The 26,355-nt window shown below is 46.7% G+C and overlaps 1 pseudogene; it reads left to right on the top strand.

The window, feature by feature from the left end:
* Positions 1 to 11,886: 11,886 nt before the first annotated feature.
* LOC147712102 (mortality factor 4-like protein 1) lies at positions 11,887 to 12,924 on the top strand (annotated as a pseudogene).
* The last annotated feature ends 13,431 nt before the right edge of the window (positions 12,925 to 26,355 follow it).

The following is a 26,355-nucleotide window of genomic DNA, read 5'->3' as shown; positions in this document are numbered from 1 at the left end:
AATCAGCAAAAAAAATTCATATATATCAGACATGAAAAAGTCAATGTTCTAAGTCTTACACAGGCGTAAATCACATAGGTGGAGAAACAGTTAAGGTTATATTTCAAAAGAAGAGAACATCCAAGAAATCCAGTATATATCGCATTTTATTTAATATGTTCAGAAAAGTATTTAGATACCATGTATCATTGAGAACGAGGTGGCAAAACAAAAAGTATTTACAATGAGTACATGATACATCATTATATTGAGCACATTGAGCACTATAGACAGAAAGTGACGGGCAAGAGGGGTTCCTAGTCCTAGGGCCTTCCTGGTTTTGATAGTTGGAGAACAGCCGATGACAGCCGACACGTGTTTCGTTACTTTTTTGTAACTTTCTCAAGGCTTGTGATAATGGTACTGTCTGATGGTTATATGCCCCACCCAAATGAGTTATGGCATCTATCTTTGATGCAAAAGAAATGTTTCTGTCACTCTTTGGGAAAAGTGGTTCGGGGCAATCCTGTACGATGTGTGATACTTTTCTGCACATATTAAATCAAATGCGATATATACTGGATTTCTTGGATGTTCTCTTCTTTTGAAATATAACCTTAACTGTTTCTCCACCTATGTGATTTACGCCTGTGTAAGACTTAGAACATTGATTTTTTCATGTCAGACATTTTATGATTTTTTTTTTTGCTAATTGCTTGTGTTTAAATATTAGAGTGGTGAGGTACGTTAGACTTTAAAGACATTTGATCACAGGTATTTTATACCTGTGGGTTAGGCATCCGTGGTAGTGGGATGCTTGCATCACCTTGAATGGCACCGTAATTTATTTTTCCTTCTGATATCCATTTAATTACCTTAGAATACTGAAAGGGTCTGATGTGCGACTGTTCTAGCCACCACTACCGTTCTATATATTATATGCAGCAAGTTTATTATTCTCTTGATTGTTCTTACCTAGAATATAATCTTACCTACGGGATACAAACATACCTATTTGTAACAGGATTCTCAGATTTCACACGTAAGTCCTCATTTGGCTTGTTGACCCACTGAGCTATCTCGAACCCATTGAAGCCTATTTTGTGCAGTTTATACGCACAATCCTGCAATGGGTTTATTAGTTCCATGTGGTATTTTATTGGCATTTTAACCTGTCAGTAACTTTAATCTGTTTCAGCTAGCAAAAACTTTTTTGTTAAAATTTGCAAATTACTCAACAGCTGATGGATTATGTAGCAAATACACTAAATCCTTGATTCTGCAGAAAATACCACCACCACAAAATCACATCATTCCAGTGGCCCGCATATTGTTCTTTGCTTAGGTGAATATATAAGTAGCTGGCCCCCAGTGACCATGATCTCTTACAGCCAAGGCTACTAGTGAATCTGTCTGTAGGCCTCAGGTACCATACTTAACCACAGACTTTAGTTCTAACACGTGCCTTGGCCCCAGTAGACCCCTTATAACTGTTGGTTATGTTCACCTTTTCAACACCCTTTCGCGCGGCTGAGGCAAGCATGTATTCCTGTGCCGCACTACATGGCCAAGTGTGTAGTAATTGTATAGCTCTTCCATCCCTAGCTGCACATGACTCAGGATGATATGCGGCATGGCTAAACACATAAAGTCCCTAAAGCGAGACCGATTGTATTGCAAATGCTTGTTTTCTAAGTGGCGGAAGCATAACATGCTTCGTGCTGTTAGAAAATGTTCCCGCTTCACTTCTCCACCCATCCCCCCCCCCCCCCCCTCTCTTCCCCACCCAACACAGAGTCCACAGTATATATTTAAATATACAAGATAAACTCCAGGGAATTGAAAATTCCTTGTGGGTTTATGGCTGGAACAACTGTGCCCAAATGGTAATTCACCATTCCATGGCGTTTAGCTCGTAACTGCATGCTACTTGGTAGGTATTTGCAAAGTAACATTAAATTTGTATGCAAATCTACAGTGTCGCAAGTTTGCCCCAGTACCTTGAAACTTCCAACTGGGGCCCAAGGAACTAGAGACCGTCCGTTGTGACTGGATTAGGACTACTAACATATTCTGCACAGGTCACGGCCTGTGAGGGATGCAACTCTGCCAGGTTCTTAACTTGTAGAGCCGCTGCACCACTGATGACTGCAGGACACGTGGACCCCCTGAAAGTCGAGTACCACGTGATGCCGCTCGGCCATTTGGACGTCGAGCATCGAACAAAACTCGCGCTCTGACAATTGACGTCTCACGCAGACAAACCTTATACCGGCCAAATTGCCCCAACCTTCTGAAACATGGGTCTAAATTTAGAAAGGTATGTAGCATGGTGTTCAGAGTTCTCAAGTTCAAAGAGCTCCTGCCAGCCATATTCTGTCCCCCGTGATTGTTTGCAGGGCATGGAATAGAGCGTTCTGTTTTTTTTTGTTTACAGGATGCTGTGCTGCTGGCACCTTTAAGGAAATCCACTATTCTGCTAAATTACTGCCTGCGAGAACAGTTGCCCTTTGACGAGAGAAGTGAACTCTGCATTCTGTGCCAAAGCAAGTTTCGCCAATAAAGGCATGCTTGTTGCTGCTGGATACAGAAGGATGCACAATAGGTACATGCTACTTTAGTCACGCAAAATCCTATAACCCAAGAATAGCTTTGGCGTCAGCCGAAAAATGATTAACATGGTAATAAATCAGACATGTTGCACAACTCCTCAATGTTACAACAGTATTGCCCTTGTTGCAGCCTAACGTACATATTATGTTTTATTCAAGCTACAGTTCTTTAGTAATTTTACAGGTATCCGGCGGGTTTCACGAACTGTTCCACTGCCCGGCCGTCGCGACGGAAGTGAGCTGTGGGGCCGCTGCAGAGCACGACGTAGCATGAGGGCCCGCTCACAATGGAGAGATAAAAGAGAGCATACACTTACCACGCTAGCGGGAGCCCTGCTGGCAGCATGACGAATCCTGAGGATATGCTGCCGCTGAGTGAACACTTCCTGCTGTGCCAGCATTGGGCGAGGCCCCTGCGCGGCCCGCGAAGTTTAAGAGAGCGGTTGTGAGGGGCTTAAAATATGCCGATGGCAGCCAGGCAGAGGCTGTGGCCTGGAGGCAGAGAATTCAAAGCATTGACAGTGCCACCTTGTGGCCAGTTGGTAGTAATGCATGTGAGGAAAATAAAGCCAATTATCAAACCCCAGCAATGGACAGAATGGTTGCTAGAGGATGGAGACAAGGAAACACTACGATAGAGTGCAACCCTGATGGCCCTGGGGTGACTCCAGAAGAAAAAAAAACAAAAGATAAAGGGAGAAGAAGCTGAGCAGAAGAAGTGGCCCGCAGCACAAGGAATGCTGCTGGGGCTTATAGAGGAGGGGGAATAGCTACAGGAACGGTAAGGAAATTGCAGCACTACAAAGACTGCCACCGTGAACCTCGAGGGGGAAGGGCATTAGCAGACAGTTGCCCCAGTTAAGCAAGTGAACACTGGAGGAACCTGAAGCAAAAGGTTACCAAGGCCTGTAAAGGAGATTTGCAGTGATGCCTAGTGGCCATGGGTGGTCACTGCAGCAGCAAGGACACAGGAAGTTATGCCACCAGGAGGGAAGGTGTGGTACAGGACAACAGCCCTAAGCAGCAAGTCCCTGGAGAACGGACGAAAGTGCATTGCATGCGTGCACAGTGGCGGAAGGACACCATTGGAAGGGAAAGAAGCAGGGCACAAGTCCTAAAAAAAGAAGTGGGGGGACGCTGACGTCACGACAGGAAGTGACGTCACGAAAGGTGGCTTGCACTCAGTTGCAGTTTATAGTTATGGAGCTCCCGGTAAAATAAGTGGGGGGACGCCGTCCACCCACGTGGTACCCCGACTCGAGCCCTGGAAAGAAGTGAGTAACCAAGTTGACTGACATAGGAGTACCCTCTGATTAAGAAAGAAGGGTGCAAGGATAGAAGTGCGCCAAAGATTGTACCCCAGACACTGACGGTATGCTCTGGAGCCCGAGAGCAAGAAGCCAGTGAGGATGAAAGCCTACTAGAAGTAGTGAAAGGAAGAAGGTTGCAACAACAGGTCTGTTTATCGAACAAAGAGAATACATTGTCCTTGGGGTAGAACAGGGCCAGGAAGACCCGTGTGAAGTGCAGGTCACATGGAGAGGCCTGGTCAGAGAAGAAGTGCAAGACCTGAAGGGACTAGACCGCGTTGCGAAGTGAAAGAACCAGAAAGAGGAAATCATGTGGCAAGAGGCTACGGCAGACGTTCAAAGAAGAGACGAGAAATTTAAAAAATGGAGTGTGCGATGAGACATCTGGCACACCAGAAGATAAAGAAGATGACTGAGTGCAAGAACATCTGGAATGGAGCACAATACCTTGGTAACATCCGTGGCACCATGAGAAGCTAACCAACCAGGAGTCTTCGTAACGCCAAGCAAACCTGGTGACTGCAGAGGTGAGCAAGCTGGACTACTGGTGACATCCCCCTTTGGGGTCGCACGGGAGACTGGATGGTGAGACTACTCAGTCGTCCTGAAGAAGAGGATCCGACCATTTCATACCAGACTGTGGTGACCCAGGGAAAAAGGCCTCAGGGACGCCCGTGAGAGTGGGTCCCGCCACAAGAGATGAGTCTACAGCTGCTCCTGCGTCGGTCCCAGGAAGACGAAGATCTTGTGCTTGGTGGCAGGGTTAATCCTATCAGGAAACAATTGCCTTCCAGTTGGAGCGAGGGACTTGAAGGTGGGACTCGTTGCGCTTCCTTCACAAACCTAGAGTGTGGTGTTGGAGTGAACCCAGTCCAGTGGATTCCCGGTAAAGAGGGCTTCCGGGACATCCCATAAGAGGTGAACACCCAGGAGAAAGGCATCTTGGTTAGAGGGGGATGTTTGCAAGTACTCCACCATTCTGTAGCTAGAAGCAATGCTACCTTTGTGAAGATGCAACGTCAATAACCAGGACTGGTTAGTGAAAATGTGACATCTACCAGATTCACTATCACTCCACCTGAACCGTCAGAGAGAACTGTAAAGTTAGAGACTTTGGTGTCAACTTCCATGTCTTGAGCCCAAGGAGGACAGGACCTGCAGGGCAACACTGAACTGTGCCCAGCAGAACTGGTGATCCTAGCTGCAGTTGTCCCATCGACTTGTTTCTGCAGGCAGCTGAACGGACTCAGTGGAAGTTTCTAATATTGTTTTATTCTCTTCCACATGTTGGACTTTGTTGTTCCAGTTTTAATAACGTTTGGGAGGGATGTAGTGACCTGCTGGTCCCTGTTCTAGTTGTTATCATACCAACCACTCCCGAGGGGTGGCTTACACCCCACACCCATCCACCACAGGCGTCATAGGACATGTGACCCTAAGAATTAAAAGGGCCGGGCGCACGTGCCCTGGGCCAGCTCTACCAACTAATTACCAGTGTCTGAGTCTTACTTTAATATTCATGGGGCCCTAGGGCCCAGCAGTATAACATCTTGCAGCCGCAGAGCTCAGCAGCACGCCTCCGCTGCCATTGCCCCTAAAGTATACAAATTATTTGGGGTGGTGTAAAAACTGTTTTATGTAGTTTGCACGATTCTGTAAATCACACAGAGAAACACTGATTCTGAGTTCTATCAATAGGAATTCCCAGTGGATAAGAAACATTGCCTTAAGCATTTCCATGCCACTTTTTTATTTCCTCTTCCAACATATGTCTCATTACAACTGAGGTCGCTACTTCTTAATCCCAGTGCATCCACACAACTGTAGATGTTTATCTTGTTTCGCCGCAACCTTGGAAAAAAGCGCATTCCCATTTCATAATTCCATACCTATATTAAGGGCATGAACAGTTGGCCAAAGACGCTAGCACATTTCTGATTTCATCATAAGGCATTACAGAAGCCAATGAGGCCTTTTATTACATACTAAATTATAAGATATACGCATGTGTTTTGTAATGCAATTCGCAAAGTAGGCCATGTTACCCTGGGAATCCCTTTTCAGTGCTTGTTATTAGTAATTTCCCTGGTTCATGATTTATGACGGAGTAATAGCTCGGATTGCATCCAAATGGAACTGGTTCAGCAGTAACTCCTCTGGGCACATCTGAAAGGATCCTGACAATGCACCCAATTAGCATTTGGTATTTATTCAGAAACCTCAAGATGTTCTCTGTCAGGTGTAAGAAGTCCAGAAGCTCCTAATTTTCAGCTGGTAACCCCCACAAATGGTCCTTTAAAGATACCTGATAGATACATACTACTATACACTGTCTCCAAACAACTTTGTAGGCTGCTTTGATGTCCATGTACGAAAGTCTTTCAAGATTATACTGATCTTTTTAGTCTCCTAATTGACTGTTAAATCTATCAAGAGCAAACCTAGTAAAAAACACGCAATACCTGCTCGACAGTGGGCTGAGCAAGTGTTCCCCGCCCCTCCATATAAAAACATCCCAATGCGCAATAGTTTCTAGCAGAAATGATAAACTTTATCGGTTACAGATAGACAAGTTAACTTGACCGGCTGATAGCCTTTTCTATGCCTCTATCTACCTCTCTGCCCTTCCCTCTAAATTAGATTTTATTGAACCCTTTTGCCTCCTTTTCTCTGCTTTTTCCCCACCCTTTTTTCCCGACTTTACTAGCTCTTCCCCACCCATCTCTTTACTTGCCTTCTTATATGTGAAGCACACGTTGCCCATCCTCCCCTAGTCACAAGTTAAAAAAAACATAAAAGTGGGTAGCTTAATTCACATTGACAATGCAGATATTCTATACCCTTCACTTTAATAACAATGGGTATATTTTTCACGAATAGCTGAGGTACAGGCTTACCAATAAAGTAAACATCCTTAATTGTAAATAATGTATTTATTTGTTTTATAAACCACACATTAATGTGCGTTTTCTTTTTGTCTGTCACTGGAAAGGTGTAATTGCGTCAATACACAACCATTACATTTTAAAAATAATGTATCTATTTTATACAGTCAGAAAACTGTAAAATGAGTTCGGATTTCCACCTAAATGTGGGGTGGCTATTAATTACAACCATACTATAAGAAGAAGGTCACCTCCACATCTTGTAAGAAAACTCCCTTGGTGTGGGGATCCTCTTTTTTATATAATCCAACCTCCCACTTTAGGGAGTTTGTTTACAAAACATACAAAAGTTTGGAAACGATTGAAGGCTGTCTGTTATGTTTGACGAGCCATCCGCCAAACGTTTCCTGTGTAGTTCCTGCCACCCTATAGAGAATTCTGCTGGGCCAGTAGACATCTCTAAATTTGGTAGGCGGAGTAGAAGGAAGGTAGCAGACGTAATGTCCTCTGCCACTTTGTCTGCCTTTAATCATTTACTCCATCTGTGAAACCCTGAATCAGGCCCCTTATGCATAGTGGGCTCAAATCAATGGTTCAGAATGCCACCGAGCAATTGCCAGTGGTTAGAATATTTGCAAGTATTCGTCCCATCACCTTTTGGGTGTTTGATTGCAAGCAGTATGCCTGGAAACCAGAGACTGGTGTAGCTTTCCAAGCCTAATGCTGCCAATATTTGTGAATTCCAAAACATAGCACATTTGCACCCATTCAAGGAGTACTTCTATAGATGCAGATTTTTGACTTTTTTGGTAAACCAGTCACTACATATATTAAATTTAAGTTTCTGACCAAATAAATCTAAAAGTCAAAACCTCTGCATGAAATCAGGACAACTAGAAAACACATCACAGACATAGCAGCCCCGACTCAGGCCCCCCAGACCCAACTACCAAGCCAAAAAGCATTTATTTGGGGGAATAACACCTCAAACACCACCTCTGATGCTACGTCCCTGGTTGTATGTGTATCTCAACATCATTTATGTTAAAGTCAATAGAGCTAACAAATTACAAACTCTTCCAAAACTGAGCCACCTTCTCAATAGTTAAACACCTTTAGTCAGTGTCACAGATGAAATGGCTTTCGTGCACTTTCTCTTTCAACTATACCATCCTCATGTCATAGTTTAGTGGAAACCATCAAAAGAAGCTGATGTAGCACCGTCTATAGATTTGTTACTATGCTAAGGTAAAATTGCTAAGGTAAAACTGTTATTTCATTTTGGAGTCTTCAGGGCCGCATCGTAATGGGCAGCTTGGTTTTCATTGCGACTGCCTCATTATGATGGAGGCAGTTGGAAAGGAAACTGGCCTGTCCTTCCAGCTGGCTTCCAACAGGCTTGGAGAGCTTGTCCTCCAGTCATAATCCTACTAATAATCTCAAGGGCGGGCCTTTCCGCCCTTGAGATTACAATGCATGGTTTCCGACATAGTTTCCACGTCGGCCAAAGCGTGTTTTGGGGGCCTCCAGCAGGGCCCCTCTTTAGTGCACGGCCTCCGGTTGGAGGCCAAGGGTCACCATCCCCCCTGTTGATCCCTACACCTTGTGGCAGGCACCTTAAGGTGCCTGCCACAGGGTGCAGGGATGACCACATCTCCCATTTCACTACGGCTGTAATGCATGCTTCCATAGAAAAATGTAGGAATGCGACCAAACAGTGTTCAGTCACATCCTAATGAGGTGGTAGGGACTGCTGACTGGGTGTCTGCCGGTTCCAGGACTGAGTCAGTGTCGGGCAGAAAGAATTCCGCCCAACAGCAAAATCAGGCCTTAATTGTTAAAATGTGCTCTTTTTTTGAGTGACGGGTTTTAGGAGATCAAATGGTTGTCTGGAACTGACTCACTTAAAAAACACACTGTTATAGTACAGCTGTGGTTACAAATGAAATGCAAAAATACCTGATATTCAACAATCCATAATTCGCTCACCAAATGCTGTGCTTATGAACTCACAAAATGTGTAGCAATTAGTAACAACAATGATGTATATAGCTACATGCTGGCCTGGGGAAACCAGACTAGGTATTTCAGACAACTCGCTCAAGCGAATCTGGAAGCCAGCCAGGAGGAGATGAAACGGTGGTATGATCAGAATGCCACTCTGGTCGAGTTGCAGCCTGGACAAAAGGTTTGGGTCATGGCCCCAGTGGAGCCTTGTGCGCTCCAGGATAAGTGGACCGGACCATTTGAGGTGGTGGAGCGCAAGAGAAATATCACCTACCTGGTGGACTTGCGGTCTCATAGGAAGAGGAGATCAATCAATCAATCAATCATTGCATTTATATAGCGCACTAGTTACCCAGAGGGTCTCAAGGCGCTGGGGGGGGGGGGGGGGGGGGGGATCTGCTACTGCTCGAACAACCAGGTCTTGAGTTGCTTCCTGAAGGCGAGGTGGTCCTGGGTCAGGCGGAGGTGGGTGGGGAGGGAGTTCCATGTCTTGGCGGCGAGGTAGGAGAAGGACCGTCCCCTGTGGTGGCTCTACGGATGCGGGGGACAGCAGCGAGGGCGTGGCTGGTCGATCGAAGCTGGCGTTTGGGAGCGTAGAAGTTGAGGCGGCTGTTGAGGTATCCTGGGCCTTGGCTGTGTAGGGCTTTGTGTGCGTGGGTGAGGAGACGGAAGGTGATTCTCTTGTTGACCGGGAGCCAATGCAGATCCCTCAGGTGTCCGGAGATGTGGCTGCGACGGGGGATGTCCAGGATGAGTCGTGCTGAGGCGTTCTGGATCCGCTGGAGTCTCTTCTGGAGTTTGGCGGTAGTTCCGGCGTAGAGGGTGTTGCCGTAGTCCAGACGGCTGGAGACGAGGGCCTGGGTGACCGTCTTCCTGGTCTCGGTGGGGATCCACCGGAAGATCTTACGTAGCATGCGCAGGATGTTGAAGCACGACGAGGAGACCGCGTTGACTTGTCTGGTCATGGAGAGGGAGGAGTCGCCGCCATCGATCGTAGCGGAGCACCTGAGAATACCAGCTTCTTTTTTAATTAACTACTCTTCGCCAGTGGCGTAGCTAGGGGGGGGCGGTCCGCCCCAGGCGGCACTATTTTTGAGGCGGCGCTGCACGGGAGACTTCTTTGGGGGCTGGGCTCCGAGTTGCCAACTTTACAATCTAAACTGTATTGATTCGCCGGCCCCACAGTAGCGCGGTATGCTTTCACTTTCGTGAGTCCATGGGAAGGAGCTCTGTAACTCAGAATGAGCCTGATGTGGGAGGCCGGACCCAACAGGGAGAGGCGTGATAGGTGGAAGGCATCGCGTGAAAAGAAGCTGCTCTCGAGCAGGCCGCAGTTGCAAATTCTTTTCAAGTAAGTGTGTGCCCAGCCCTGGTCCGGAGTTAGAGAGGGGCGTATCTTGCTGGCAATAAACAGTTCCAAATTATCTGTGCTCCCGGGTTTGGTTTGCATTCCGACCTCCTCCAAGATCAAAGCGCGGTGCAGGGCTCGTTTATTAAGAATTGTTTGTTGTGCCATTAGTCCCTGGAGATCAGAAGGTGTGTGTGAATTTTTTCAAGGCATGGTGGAAGAAAGCCATCTATTCTATACAAAACATAAATCGCACTTGAAATGTATGATTTTTCCACCAAAACGTCATGATGGCTCTGAGGATAATATTTTTCACAGAAGCTCGAGCCACGTTTTGTATGACCAGAGAAATGGAAATGAAACACACCACCACGCATGGAGAGGTGAATAATGGGGTAAAATCTACGAGGATGTGTGTGTTTTTAAATAGATGTGCACAGTTATATACTGCTCTGTTAAATACCATTTCAAGATTAAACTTTTTAATTTTTCTTGAATGTCAAAATAACTTTTTAAACTGTATAAAAGTTGATCGAATTTTTTTCAACTTTCGCTCTGACTTACCTTAGCTTAGCAGGACTGCCTAGGAAATGCTGTTTGTTACTAAATCTGACCCTTAAAGGACGAATACAAACAGGCCACACACATTAAGGGAACGTCTATGGCAGGCCAGGCTCTGACGGTCCTGGACCGGCAGCTCGTGCTGGTCTCCAGCTCCTCTAGGTTAACGGCAGCTCACGCAGCAGGGGCTTTTAGGAGACAGAGCGAAAGAGGGAGAGAGAGCTGAGAGGGAGAACAGATCAAAGTGCGAGGGAGGGAGAATGGTGTGGCTAGAGAGAGACATAAGCGATCAGAAGCAGAAGAGAGAGGGGAGAGACAGAGAATGGATGGATAGAGATAGAGAGCAAAAGAAGGGAAGGAGCAGGGCTGGCTTGGACATTTTTGCCAGCCCTGCTCTGAGTGAGCTTCCAGCTCTAGCGGAGATTCTTGAAATTTTGAAATCCATTAGGGATTTTTCAGGCTCCCCAGAGCACACGAGGAGCGATTTCACAAACCTTTTGTGGTTTGACCAAGGTAGGCGTGTCCCATCCCAAGTCCATCCATGGCTGCTCTGTGAATGATGGGGTAAAGTACGCCATTCCCATCTCTAACCCTGCCCCATCGGAGTCCACGCCTCATCTCTCGGACAGGCAAACCGAATTGCCCTGTCCAACGTTGGCTTGCAGCCTGAGCCTGCCTGCCTGCCTACAGCCAGCCTTGCACACCAAAGTCCCTACCTGCAATGGAAAACCCAAAAGCGCAAGGCCAGAACTAGTTAGTTATGGGAGCCCAATCTACTGCCTCTGAAGATGTCCAGGGTTTCATCAGCAGGCAACTGACATGCATACCTGGATGATGGTAAGACAATACATTTATAATAAGTTGACAATAATTTAATAATCATGTGACGTGGATACATTCAGATAGTCATGAGAGGTCATTCACATATTGAAGGATAGCCACTGATGAATAGGACATCAGCACACTTTGTAGCATTGCTCGAGGCAGAGACTCAAACTCTAAACGCTAGGCTATTTTCATGTTTTGCACAGTACAAGCTAATGTACAGACAGGTTGTAAATACGCTCCACACCAGGATTGGATACAGTTAACACTTGGTTATTTGTATCATTTATTCAGTCTAGGTAAACTTGCTGGCGAGTGTCACTCATAGTCATTGAAATGTCACTCATCAGGTAGTATAAATGGTGCAGAAGCAGGAGCCCAGGCCCAAATTTACCGAAGGTAAATAAAAAAGCACACTGCCTGCTTTTGAAGGACAGTTGCATCAGTGCAAGGCTTTTTAGTAAGGAGACTCCAGATTTATCACTGCTTGAGTTGAGAAGGGAGCGCGTTTTGTAATTCCACGGACCTCTCCTTTATGAAGCCAAGCGTGTGAAGGTTTCCATAAAGGCGAAACAAGTCAAGTGAAATACATTATACATTACAGCGGTTGGAATAAGAACTGGGATGAGTGGGTGCCAGAGAGCAGAGTACTCAACTACGTGGAAACCAACCTGCAGAAGCAGAAGGGACTTCAGAAGGCTAATCAGGAGCAGTATGCAGAGAGGAAAATGAGAGGTGCAGCACCAAAGAAGGCCGGGGGTCCGCAGCAGAAACATGTGGAAGTAAAAACGAAGAAAAATAAACAGAAAACTCCAGGGGCTGGAGAAGGCAGTAGTACGAGTGAAGCACCTCAACCACCACGTAAGAAGAGAGCTTGTGTAGACCCCAGCGTGGAAAATGAGGAAACATTTATGGACAGAGTTGAAGTGAAAGTAAAGACTCCAGAGGAGCTCAAACCGTGGCTGGTTGATGACTGGGTCTTGATAACTAGGCAAAATCAGCTCTTCTATCTCCCTGCTAAAAAAAGTGTTGATGCCATTTTGGAGGATTATGCAAATTACAAGACATTGCGAGGCAACACAGATAACAAGGTGAACAAAGTGAACAAAGTGGTTGCTTGAATTAAGGAATACTTTAACATGATGCTCGGCACACAGCTGCTGTACAAGTTTGAGAGGCCACAGTATGCAGAAATTCTGGCTGATCATCCAGATGCACAGATGCCACGCGTCTATGGAGCGCCTCACCTTTTAAGACTGTTTGTCTGTATTGGTGCAATGCTTGCCTACACACCTCTGGATGAGAAGAGTCTGGCTTTATTATTGAACTATTTGCATGCTTTTCTGAAGTACCTTGCAAAGAATGCGCTAGTATTGTTCCCAGCTTGTAGCGAGTGAGGTTAGAGGAGAGCAGCAGCAGATTCAGAGGGGTGGGTGGCTGAGTCTGTGACCCATCCAAGATAGCTGCCTAGGTTTCAGATTGCTGTGTGTGGCACTTTCAGAATTTCATTGTAATTATGAGTGACATTTTAACATCTAGAAGTCACACTTTCTCAGGGGCAAAAATTAAAATCCCTCATGTATGTGCATGTAACTTGCATGATCGAGGTAACTATTAGCAGCAATACTAAGTGTCTCTCGGACATCTTTCAAGTGCTCACCGGCCTTTTTCCCCAGTACCCCCCCCCAAGGGGCGGCAATCTAAGGGATAGCCCCGGGCGCCTCAAGCTCTAGCTACGCCCCTGCTCTTCGCTTAAGGCATCATCATAATTCAGCGCCTACCTTATCGCAGAACGATAACTGGACGACGTTATAGCCGCCCGCTACCCATGATGTTGCCTCCCTGAACGAGCCTGCAGGCATCAGGTCACCAGGAACTCCTCTGGCGGCAACAGGCAGCCCCCGAGACCCCCGGTCGACACGAGCTCCCGATCCCCTATTCAGCGGTCCTTAGAGCGATGCCTCTAGACATGTATACTCTGGCCTGAGACTGAGCCTCTTCCTGACTCCTGTGTGCCCAGTAGCAAGATGGGTCAGTGGACAGTGTAAACCTCTCTACTGCCCTGACACCTGAACAGCAGAATGACTGCCACCAGCTTGAGGTAGTTTTCTGATTTGTTCTCCCTGACCCCTGGTGTCACTAAGTAGTGCGTCCACGATGTGGATACTGGGGATAGTCCTCCTGTAAAACACAAAACCTACAGAGTGACTGACAGGGTGAGAGTTTGTATCAAGGGGGAGGTCTTCAAGATGTTTGCACAAGTGGTGATTGAGTCCTCAAACAGTCCTTGGACCAGCCCAGTGGTCTTGGTCACAAAGGCTGCCACACCTGGTGCCACACCAGAACTCCGGTTCTGTGTGAACTACTGAGGACTCAATTTAGTCACCAGGACTGACACGCACCCTGTCCCCAGAGCTGATGAGCTCATCGATCGGTTGGGGGCTGCACTGTATCTCAGTACATTTAATTTAACATCTGGGTACTGGCAGATCGCCTTATCTGATGGGGCCAAGGAGAGGTCAGCATTCTCCAAACCAGATGGGCACTACCAATTCCGGGTTATGCCCTTTGGGATGAAGAATGCCCCTGCCACCTTTCAGGGGTTGGTCAACCAGGTGTTGGCTGGACTGAAAGATTTCAGTGCTGCCTACGTGGATGACATTGCAGTGTTCAGCGCCAGTTGGGAAGAACATCTGCTCCACCTCTGGGAAGTGTTGATGGTGTTGCAGAGGGCTGGCCTTACGATCAAGGTGAGTAAGTGCCAGATCGGGCAGGGTTCCGTAGTGTACTTGGGACACCAGCTTGGGAGCAGCCGGGTGACGCCCCTACAGCCCAAGATGGATACCATTCTGGCTTGGGAAACCCCCCAAGACCCAGACAGAGGTGAGAGCTTTTTTAGGACTCACCGGATATTACAGGAGGTTTGTCAAGGGGAATGGCAACATTGTTGCACCCTTGACAGAGCTGACTTCCAGGAAGTAGCCCAAGAAAGTGCACTGAACTGATGCTTGCCAGAAAGCTTTTGATGCCCTGAAATCTGCCATGTGCACGGCACCCGTGCTTCAGGCACACAACTACTCAAGGGAATTCATCGTGCAGACAGATTCTTCAGAGCATAGTGTGGGGGCTGTGCTTTCACAGATGAATGAGGAGGGCCTAGACCAACCTGTAGCCTTCATTAGTAGGAGGTTACTACCATGGGAACAGAGGTGGAGTGCAATTGAGAGTAAGGCCTTTGCTGTGGTCTGGGCACTGAAGAAGTTGAGACCACATGGCTGACTGGTAGGAGCTGCCCGAGGGAGCTCCAAACGCTTGGGATCCCCTACTTGGGAATATCCCTGTTAGTGGCCGCTATCGATTGCAACGGAGCACCTGAGAGTCACATGATGAATACCAGCTTCTTTTTTAATTAACTACTCTTCGCTTCGCTTAAGGCATCATCATAATTCAATGCCTACCTTATCGCAGAACTGGACGACGTTATAGCCACCCGCTACCCATGATGTTGCCGCCCTGAATGAGCCTGCAGGCATCAGGTCATCAGGAACTCCTCTGGCAGCAACAGGCAGCCCCCGAGAACCCCGGTCGACACGAGCTCCCGATCCCCTACTCAGCGGTCCTTAGAGCGATGCCTCTAGACATGTATACTCTGGCCTGAGTGGGCCACAGAGGGATCTCTGCGTAGGGGCAATAACGTTCTGCCGAAGCCCACGGCATGGAATTACTGGACCCCGGGAGCAGAGTAGCAGCGACCCCCGAAGCTCCCACGGCGAGGTGTTGGACCCACCCGATCCTACCCAGTGGCAGCAGGAATTGGACCTGGAGCGGCTGCTTTCTCCTCTCCTTTCCTGCCTCCAGCAGAGACGACGTACACCCCGGACGCCCCCGGTGGACCCCAAGATAGCCAGATCACCCCCCACAGCAGCGGGGGCATAGCGCTTATGGAGCGTCGACGCTCCAGACATTTACTAGTTTCTGGTCCCAGACTGGATCATCCATCCCGAGGTGGCCTTTAAAGAGATGGCGCAGTGCAACCCTGCCCCCGGCAGGAGCAACGCGATCATAACAAAACAACGCTGTTAACGCGTTCGGTGTTGCTACACTCACAGATCTTCCAATCGTATAACGGATAAGGGAATACTCGAACAGCGGCCATAATAATAGTGGAAGTGAACCTTCAGGCACCAAAATAACATGAAGTGGGTAACAAATCGAGCAAATCAGTCCACTGCAGCTAAGATCACAGACAAGACAGCGCGAGCGAGGTAATTGTCTCTTTGCTCATTTGACTTCATCCCTACTTTAGCTTTTTGACCCTGATCCAGCGCTCTGATTGAAAAACTGTCTCATAAACGCTACCTAACACCTCAATACTCACCATTAACCCCTCTTATGCGGCGCAAATATCCCTCCCCAGTGCTGCGCTGTCCATTGGAACTAGTGCTGAATGGACGTCCAATGATCGTGCGCAGCACTGGGGAGGTAGTGCACGCGTTGACCGTTGGACGTTCGCAGCACTGAAGGGGTTAAACATCAAACACATATTCAGGCCGATAACACCAATGAGACAATTTTGAGCAACTGAATCAGGTGATTTGATTAATAAATCTATTCACAAATATTTACATTATTATATACAACTTTAAACATTATATTAAACATGTTATCACCCAACAATCAAATCACTTAAGGCGATTGGATCAACTGATGGAAACTAGACCATGAATAAATAAGACCAGCTTGTCTTTTCAAATCTAATTTTTGTTATCTTTATTTTCATAAGGGAAAAGCATTTATGATTTAGAATCTTTATTTTATTTTCAAATAAGAAAGCAGCATTTAATAAAGAATGAAATTAAGACTGACATATCGAGGCAAGCTCAGAAACATGAATTATTAGCAAAATAACAGTTTCCCATTCCCTAAATCTATTTCCCTGACTATTTCTTTCTTCACCTGAAAGGGAAAAATCATTAAAGTCTGCTGTCCTTACATGCGCAAAAGGTCCATCAGCATGTCACGACACTCAGGAATCGGAAAGTAAGAGTTTTTTCCTTGCTCATTGTGTCAAACTTTATACCTTTCTTTCTAGCTAAACTTTCTAAATGTTACTTTCTTTCATGGAAATCCGTGCTTTTCATTGGCTGTCCTGTGTCAGTCCACGATAAAGTTATTAGGTCATATCCAACTCTTGACCAAGTCCAGGCTTTACATAAGCTCTACTAACTTTTAATTCAGCTTCCTCAAGTAAGTAACTTTTCCTCGAGTTTTGTAGATTTCACTTCCTAACCTTGGCAAGCATATCAAGTTCCTGTCCTGGGTCATCTTTCCATGAGCACATTCAACGCGACCAAAGAATTGTTTTTTAATTCACGATGACAATGCAGCAAAAATCTTCTCAGCTGCGCATGTGTGAAAAGTTCACTCTGGACAAGCTTTTGCGTCTGCAGCTCTGTCAGCCATATTTTCTGAACCATCTTTTAGGCCTCACTTTTGGAAACTATTATTAAACAAACATAAGACATCAATTAATTAACCCCTCCCATGCTCGTGACGGAACCGTTCCGTCACGAGCCTCGGGTGGGCTGTGCTGGTGACAGAACGGTTCCGTCACGGCCCTCTCGCCGCACCTGCGCGGTGCAAATTCCACGCCTGCGCTAACGTTCTCTAGCGTGGGCGGGGCCGTGACGGAACCGTTCCGTCACAAGCACAGCTCACCCGCGTGCCGTGACGGAGCAGTTCCGTCACGAGCACGGGACCGCCGCGCGGCCCCCACCCCCTTAGCACTGCGGCGGAATAGCCGCCGCCGCAGTGAAGGGGTTAAAGAATTGAGACCCATTCTGTTACCCTCTCCCTTAACTAATTAATCCTGTTAATTATGTTACCTAGCAGAAGCACACATAGGCAGCATCATAATTACTTCTCCTTTTCATACAGCAGGAATTCCATGGGCTTTTATCACCAAAGACATAACATAAGCACATAAAATAAGCACATGCCATTAGCTTTACAGCCGCATTTAATATTGATAAAGGCAATAGACAAGGTTAGTTTATTATTTTCTTTTGCGTTTGCAACATAAAGCACATTAGTTTACCCGCGTGTAATGATAAATGCATTCTTAAACTAAGTTGATTAATAATTTCACCACAAGCTTTTAATATGGTTACTTTGTTATTGAGAGGTTAACTTCACAAGTTTGAACAAAATTTTGTTCTTCACCTTGCTCCATCAACCCCATGCCACAGACTCACTAGCATATCAGTGGCTTTGAGTCTTTACCATTTCAAAATGGCTGCAGGGGCTTTTACCAATTCCAAAATGAATGATTGGATTGTATATATACAAGGGCAAGGGTCCTCCTCCATCATTTTCAGTTTTTACAACACCTCTTCTCTCCGGGTCGAATTTCTCTCTAACTCACACAGCTCCTTAAGTTGAGTGACAGCGAAAAAGGACTCCTCTGACTTGCCCACTTTTCCCTTTCAGTTGTTGGTCAGTAAAATAGGACTACACTGGTTTCCCCCCACTCAATGGAAATTAACAGAGGACCACATAAGTGTTTATGAAGACCCTGACTAAGGAGTCGGCCATCTTGGACCGCATCAACACAGTGCTATAGCCCTGATTTGCCTAAGCCTCAGCTGGCTACCGACAGCTCCTCTCCTTCACCTCAAGCCAGATTTCGATACAACCGTCACTTCAGACTACCCCACAGCCCACCCAACAGCCTGCACCCATGGAACATCCATCATCCTATTATCCGTAGCCCCACTCGACCACCTCTCCCTCCTCTCACGCCTAACTCCCGATACAATTGTCTCTCTTCACCCCACTGCATACCCAGCACGCGTACCAGTCAACCACCCACTTCCCCTCTCCCCCCTCACACCCCTGACTCCCACTACAACTGCTCTCTATTTTCCCCACTGCCTACCCTGCTCCCGCACTCAGGAATCATCCATCACGACATCTTATAATCACTACCGCAGTGGCTATCTTCACCCCCCGATTCCCACCCTCCTTCCCATACTCTCAACATAGGACCCCTCGCTTTCCGCTTTGACTAACATACACCCATACCCACATACTTACCTCAGCCCATAATAAATCAGTCACAGCAGTCTCGCCAATCTCACCTGCCCACACCTACCCTCACTCCCTTACTCTTGCACCAGACTCTACGGATCCCTTCTTAGCCCCATATACCCATATACTCTCTTGCATCCTTTCCTCACACTCGTGCACCACCTTCACCTCACCTACTTTTCCACACATAACATGGAACTCATAGGCACACATACTTACAACATCATTTATCCCCCCAAACTCTCAAAAAAATCTGCTAAACGCTTCAAGCACAATTTTATTAAAGCACATCCTGAAACTCCCTTTGCCGATCCCTATATCACATTACACAACGGGATCACAACCACTGATATCATTTTCCACACCAAATGTAGAGCCAAATGGGGGAAGGCTTTCCTTGCCTTATTCTCGATATCTTCCACTAGGAAACCTGCACATGGTCTAGAGATCTCTATATCACCTTCCCAGTTCTTCCAAGTGACAGCAACCATCACCATCTACAATAACGGAACAATACTCATCCAATCCACTGATCATAGTTTAAATCTTCTAGATAAGATCTTCCCCATCATTAAAGCACAAGTATCTAATCCCTTTACTACTACCCAACCCTCGTCCTCCCCCAATTTACAAGAGGTCACATCTCCAACCCCCTCTGTCACCCTCTTCCCCTCTCTTCCCTGGACACCTCTAATATCTTATTCAGATGTTGCTTCCACCCTGACTTCCCCGCCCACCAATACACCCCCCTCACCTCACCTAACCCTCACATGCCACCTCTATCCAACACAACGGAGACAATATACACACACAGTACAGAAACGGAAGCCCCGCTGGGTTCGACCAAAGCCCCCCCTCTAACTTCTCCCCCTCCATAACCATCGATCCCCCTACCCCAGCCTGGCACCATAAGGACACGCCTTACACTCCATTCAACACGACGGAGACAGCATACACACACCATAAAGAAACGGTACCCCTGCCAGGTACAATCATAGCTCCCCCTCCCTCTAAATCCCCCCCTCCGTATCCATCGGTCCCCCTACCCCAGCCGTACATCAGAAGGACATGCCTACCACTCCTCCCCCCCACTCCTTTACTGAAACGATTCATGCATCTACAATAGTAGCGGAACCCTCTCCGTTTACATTAACTGCTCCCCCCTCACTATCACCCCTCCTCACTCATCTCTCCACCTACTTTATCCCTGCCTGAATGCATCACCCCTAATATGGACTCCCCCCATGTCAGCCAACCTCCCACAGACCACTTGTTGGCACATATTAGTACACCCGACCATCCGACCGCAACACCGCCTTCGATTCTACTCCTCCCTGCATCAAATCACACATCTATCCAGGCCATTGCTCACTCACCCACACCACTAGCACAGAGACCAACCCCTGTCTCAAATGCTCTAGACACTAGACTGGATGAGATTATGTCATCACTCAACCAAATCAAAGAGAAACTTCACGCCTATAAAAATATTATTTCGGGCCAACCATGGCGCACCTGATCTGCAAGAACTCCAACATCAAGCACGCACCCTACCTACCTACCTTGCATCCCCATTCACACTCTACCATGCTGTAAATCTACTCCCTTCCGTATTCTGCCACCCACCCAATGCGAAACCTCAACCCATTATTGGAGAACAATCTATGTTCTCTCCTATGCTCTTACGAATCTTCTCCTACGACCCCCACCTCTCCCACATACTTCCCCATCCCCATTATTTCTCCCAACCCTCACAGGTCCTCTACACACAACAACAGAGGACTCATTGACAATATTCTCAAAAGAGTCACACTCACTCAGGATCCCACCACTTCCCTCATCTCACCCTGTCTCAAATGCACACTCCTGAATGGAGATCGGCTTCTAGACACGCAGCCGTCATAGCTGACCTCTTTATCGCACAGGATCTGGACCTGATATTGTTAACCGAAACCTGGCTAACAGAATCCTCCTCGCCACTACTTGACATTCTAGTCCCCCCAAATTATGACATCATCAGATTGGACAGGAATGGTAAGACTGGCAGAGGAATCGCACATATACACCGTATCGACATCGTCGTAAACAGAGCCATATCCCCTGTATTCCCCTCGTGCGAATACATTTGCCTTGACATCAACAGCAACGGCAATCCATTATGCTCTTTACACACTATCAATCACCCACCTGGTGACAACCTCATCTCCACCGAACACCTCATGGACATGGTCACAACTGGACGACAAAACACCCAAATATTTCTTGGCGACTTCAATCTCCACTGGAACGACTACAACGACCTAGTGGTCAATAGTAACCCTGGGCATAGTGAGCGTAGTGGGGCTACGCGAAGCTACGCAAAGCTACGCAAAGTGGGGGAGAAACTACGCCCACCTGCGCACTTCGCGTAGCCCCACTGCACCCCTTGTTTCAACATTCTTCGCATGCTCAAAAAAACATTTCGCTGGATCCCCACGAAACTCGTAAAACGGTCACCCACGCACTGGTCACTAGCCGCCTGGACTACGGAAACACCCTCTACGCCGGTACCACCGCAAAACTCCAGAAAAAACTCCAACGCATCCAGAACGCTTCTGCCAGGCTCATACTAGACATCCCGCGTAAAGAACACATCTCTGATCACCTGAAAAACCTCCACTGGCTCCCCGTAAATAAGAGGATTACTTTCCGCCTCCTTACCCACGCATACAAAGCACTTTACGAACTTGGACCTGAATGCCTCAATACACGACTGTCCTTTTACACCCCCTCCCGTCAGCTACGATCCTCCAACCAAGCTCTTGCCACTGTACCTCGCATCAACAAAACCACCATGGGAGGCAGATCCATCTCCTACCTTGCAGCTAAAACTTGGAACTCTCTTCCTACTCACCTTCGCCTTACTCAGAACCACCTATCATTCAGAAAGCAACTTAAAACTTGGATATTCGACAAATAATTCCCCACCCCTCCTCAAGCGCCTTGAGACCCTATGGGTATGTAGCGCGCTATATAAATCTTCTGACTTGACTTGACTTGACTACGCACCGCATGCCCCCCTCCCGAACATACCTAATTTTTCAGAAATGGGCACATAAAAATAATTAAAAGACACTTACCTTGTCTGCGGCGTCCCGGGGCTCCCTCTGCTCGTTCACGCCGTTCACTCCGCCGTCTGCTAACCAATGCGCATGCGCGGGCGGCCGCGCATGCGCATTTCTCGCGAGAAATGAACGGCGTCGTGAACGAGCAGAGGGAGCCCCGGGACGCCACGGACAAGGTAAGTGTCTTTATTTATTTTTATGTGCCCATTTCTTAAAAATTAGGTATGTTCGGGAGGGCGGGAGGGAGGCGGGTGGCGGGCAACTTCGCTACATCCAAGGAGTGGGCGTAGTGTTGCCTGCTTCGCCTACTTTGCAAAGGGCGAAGTAGGCAACACTACGCCCACTTCGTGGGCGTAGCGAAGTTGCCCGCCCAAGGTTAGTCAATAGCCTCAAAAACTTCCTCGGCGGGATAGACCTCACCCAAGTTTGCACAGCCCTACACACAAGAAAGGCTCGATCTTGGATTTAATAATCTCCAAAAATGACACCATTCAGCTTGAGTCAATCCTACCCAGTGTTTGGTCAGACCACCATATAATCACTTTCTTTATCAATGAATCATTGAAACTTAATTCGGTTCAATCCACAAAACCAAAGGTATGGAAAAGAGACCCAAAAAAACTCAATCCAAGCACATTACCTTCCTCTAGTTACAATCTACTTCTCCCCCCTGATGGATCATCCAACGTGCATGATCTCACCAACCACTACCTCAAAGCTATGAACTCGATAATTAATGAGGTTGCTCCCCTTCAACTAAAGAGAGTCTCCACAAAAGACTCCAAACCATGGTGTAATGGTCTGCTTAACGAAGATAGACGTTCTCTTAGATCCGCGGAACACAACTGGAGATCAGTACCATCTGCCAATCACCTCAAATCCCTAAGAAAAAAGAGAAATGCTCATTATAGAAAGATTAACCGCACGAAAGCTGACTTCTTCAGACACCAACTAGACCAAGCAAGAAACCGGCCGAAAAAAACTGTTTGAATTATTCAAAACTCAATCAAAGCATGAACCTGATCGACCACAAGACATAGCCCGTCCTCATCCCACATGCGAAGAATTCTCCACCTTCTTTAATATAAAGACGGACAATATTAAGAAAGATCTCCTCAATGACTTGAACTCACATTCCGGCTACCACATCAAAACATCCCCGCTTCTCCCAAGTTCTTCACAGTTCACACCAAACCCATACAAAGTTTGACATAAAAAACGACACACCTTGGTCCTCCTTTGACACTAACACTGAAGACGCTATTAGCAAAATCCTCAGTACCTTAAAGCCTGCCAATCACCTCACCAACCCCCTCCTCGCAAACGCTTTGAAAGACTGGTCTTCATTGCTTCTGCCACTCTGGATTAAAATCATTAATAGCTCACTTCAACAAGGTTGCTTCCCGGACACACTTAAAGTAGGACAGGTGTCACCCATCCTAAAGAAACCCACAGCTGACCCTAAGGACTTAACCAACTATCGCCCTATTTGTAACATTCCTACTTTGGCCAAACTGTTGGAAAAATGTGCACACCACCAATTGACAAATCACATTGATCACTTCGACCTCCTTAACATACACCAATCAGGATTCCGAGCAGGCCACTGCACAGAATCACCTATGACACACATAATAGATGATGCGCTTCAAATACTTGATCAGAAGGGTACATGCCTACTCATCCTCCTAGACCTCTCCTCAGCCTTTGATACGGTCAAACATGAGAACTTGATAGATCTGCTGAACCACAGAATGGGGCTATCAGGGTCAGTGTGCTTAACTGGTTTACGTCTTTTCTTCAAAACCGGACTCAAAAATTCAAGGTCAACAACACCCTGTCCAAACCAGTTCCAGTAACGTTGGGAGTACAGCAAGGGCCCTCTCGATCCCCGGCTTTGTTTAATTTATACATGGAACCACTCACAGATCTTTCGTCTAATGTGCAATATCACATGTACGCTGATGATACCCAACTATACCTTAAGATACACTCCCCGAAGACATTCAATTGCTCAACTCAATACTCAGGAGCACACAGACATGGTTGGCAGAGAACCATCTAAAATTGAACGCTCTAAAAACTGATTTTCTCTTAATAGCCTCACCCTCCAAAGTGCTCATCATGCAAGACTGGCTCCAACATCTTACTGCATTCAACGTTCAACCAACCCTGGTGGATCATTAGGTATAACCCTCGACTGCAACCTCAATATGCAGAAACACATTAGCAACGCAACAAAGGGAGCAAACTTCCAGATAAATACACTCAGAAAGCTGAAACCCTTCTTGCCCGCTAATGACTTCAAGATGGCAGTTCAAGCGATTGTTATCCCTTGGGTGGATTATGGATTTGCCTCTCTCTGCCGACTTCCTAAAACAACAACAGCACCCCTAAGAGCCTCCTTTAATGCGGCAGCGAGACTCATTGCGGGTTCGAAAAGAAGGTCCCACATCTCTCCAGATATAAAATCCTTGATTTGGCTACCATTTGAAGCCAGAATTCACCTGAAAATTGTGTGCATGACACACGTAAGGCCATACACCACAATTCACCCAGATAGCTCACACAGAAACTGTCAATCTCAGGAGGCATAAGATCCACTAGAAGTGCAGAAAACCTACTACTGAAACCACAAAGATTCAACAAGAAAAAACATATAAACAATCCTTTTAAGGGATGGCGCCTAGGATATGGAATGCGCTACCTTCAGAAACCAGACTTAATTCCTCCACTGCATCATTCAAAAAGGAAGTAAAATCGATCCTCATGGCAAAATTCACTTGAGCTTGGTCTAAGGAAACTCGGAAGATCATTAGTACCCTCACCAGTACTCTCTCTATGACAAGGGTCCACATGACAATCTTGATATTATAATCAGCATTGCACTGCCTCAACAAGACTTAATGCGATGACAAGCAGTTAGGTATACCTGTTCTACATGCTTTATTTGATGTATAAGTATCCTTCTTGTTGTGTAAGTAACCTCAATGTCTGTAAAGCGTTCTGATATCGGCAAGGGTCTTGTTTGCATTCTATAAAACTTACAAATAAATAAATACTTGTTTGGGACTCACTTCAGGGTTCATACAGACCACAGGCCCCTCAGATAGTTGATGCAGATGAGGGGTGAGAAGCCAAAGTTGTTGAGGTGGTCCATTTCCCTACATGGGATGGACTTCAAGGTGGAACACCGCCCTGGTACAGAACACGCCAATGCTGATGGTCTGTCCAGATTTTTCTGCCTTAGTAAAGTGAACTCCCAAGAGGATGGGTAGTTCTCCCCATATTTCAGCTGGAGTGGACACGTGTTAGACTTGGCACCATTGGGGTGAGTCTCCCTTCCGCTTTTTGCTGTTGCCTCATTTGTGTTTGTTGTTCTAGATGCTTTGGGCAGTTTGCCTCTGCTGTTTAGTGCCAAAGTGCAAGTGCTCCCTATTGTAAAGTGATGTAATGGATTAGTGATTCCATGATTGGTTATTTGATTTACTTGTCAGACCCTAGTACAGCGCACCATGTGTGCCCAGGGCCTGTAAATCAAATGCTGCTGCTGGGCTTGCAGCACTGATTGTGCCACCCACAGAAGCAGCTTGTAAAATGTGTCTCAGACCTGCCATTGCAGAGCCTGTGTGCAGTCTGGGACTGCCATGTCGACTTGGCCAGTACACACACTTGCCAGTCCCTAAACCTTCCCTTTTCTACATGTTAGTCGCCCCTATGGTCAGGGTGCATTGCGTCTAAAAGGTAGGACATGCCCTGGTGTGTGTGGCATGTCCTGATATTGAATTACAGTCAATTTTGTGTTTCACTGTTGCAAGGCTACCTCTTACCTTTTCACATAGGCCAGAATGGGCAGTTTGATTATAACACCTTGTAAACCTGACCAACCCAGGGAACAAGGTAACAACATGAGTTTAGTATGCCTGAACTCAGAATGTTAAAATACATATTTTAGTGTGGCTGAATTTTACATTCTGTGTTTGAAAGTACCACTTTTAAAAAGTAGGTCTTTTCTTGCCTAACCATCCAGTATGCCTCTGCTAGGTTTGTGGATTCCATGTCTGGTTTGTGAGTGACAGTGGGCTGGAGAAGGCCTTGGCTCCAGCAGTCTTATGGGTCAGGGCTGGGCTGAATAGGACCTGCATTGAATAGAGAGTATGGGAGGAGATTTCCTTTCACTTGCCTGAGCCTTCATATAATAGAGAGTAGGGGGAGGAGATTTCCTTTGAGCTCCTGGGACCAGGTCTGCTTTCAACAATGCTGTCTCCACCTGCTGCCAGGAAGCTGCACCAAGGAGGACAGAATTGGTTTTGACTAGGTGTAGACACTCTCTGCCTTCAGAGAACAAAGGATTTAGTAGTATAAATATTGGGGCCCAGACCCCAGAACTTTAGATCTCTTCTGGGAACTCAAGAGGAAACCTTTGCCAAGGAGAAGAGCCGGATAAACTGAGGAGGAATACTGCCCTGTGCTGTTGGCTGTCTGGGGTTCCCCTGCAGTGGCTGCTTGCTGCCAAGGAAAGGTTAAAAAGGACTTTGCTGTTTTGCTTTGTCACCTGCTTGAAGAAAAGATCTCCAAGGGCTTGAAACTGAGCTTGCCTCCTGTTCTGAAGTCTCAGGAACACAAAGACGTCAC

This window comes from Lissotriton vulgaris, chromosome 5 (genome assembly GCF_964263255.1).
Source record: "Lissotriton vulgaris chromosome 5, aLisVul1.2, whole genome shotgun sequence".
In the NCBI taxonomy this organism is placed as follows: Eukaryota; Metazoa; Chordata; class Amphibia; order Caudata; family Salamandridae; genus Lissotriton; species Lissotriton vulgaris.
Note: the sequence above shows the minus strand (reverse complement) of the source record. Positions and strands in the feature narration are given on the sequence as shown.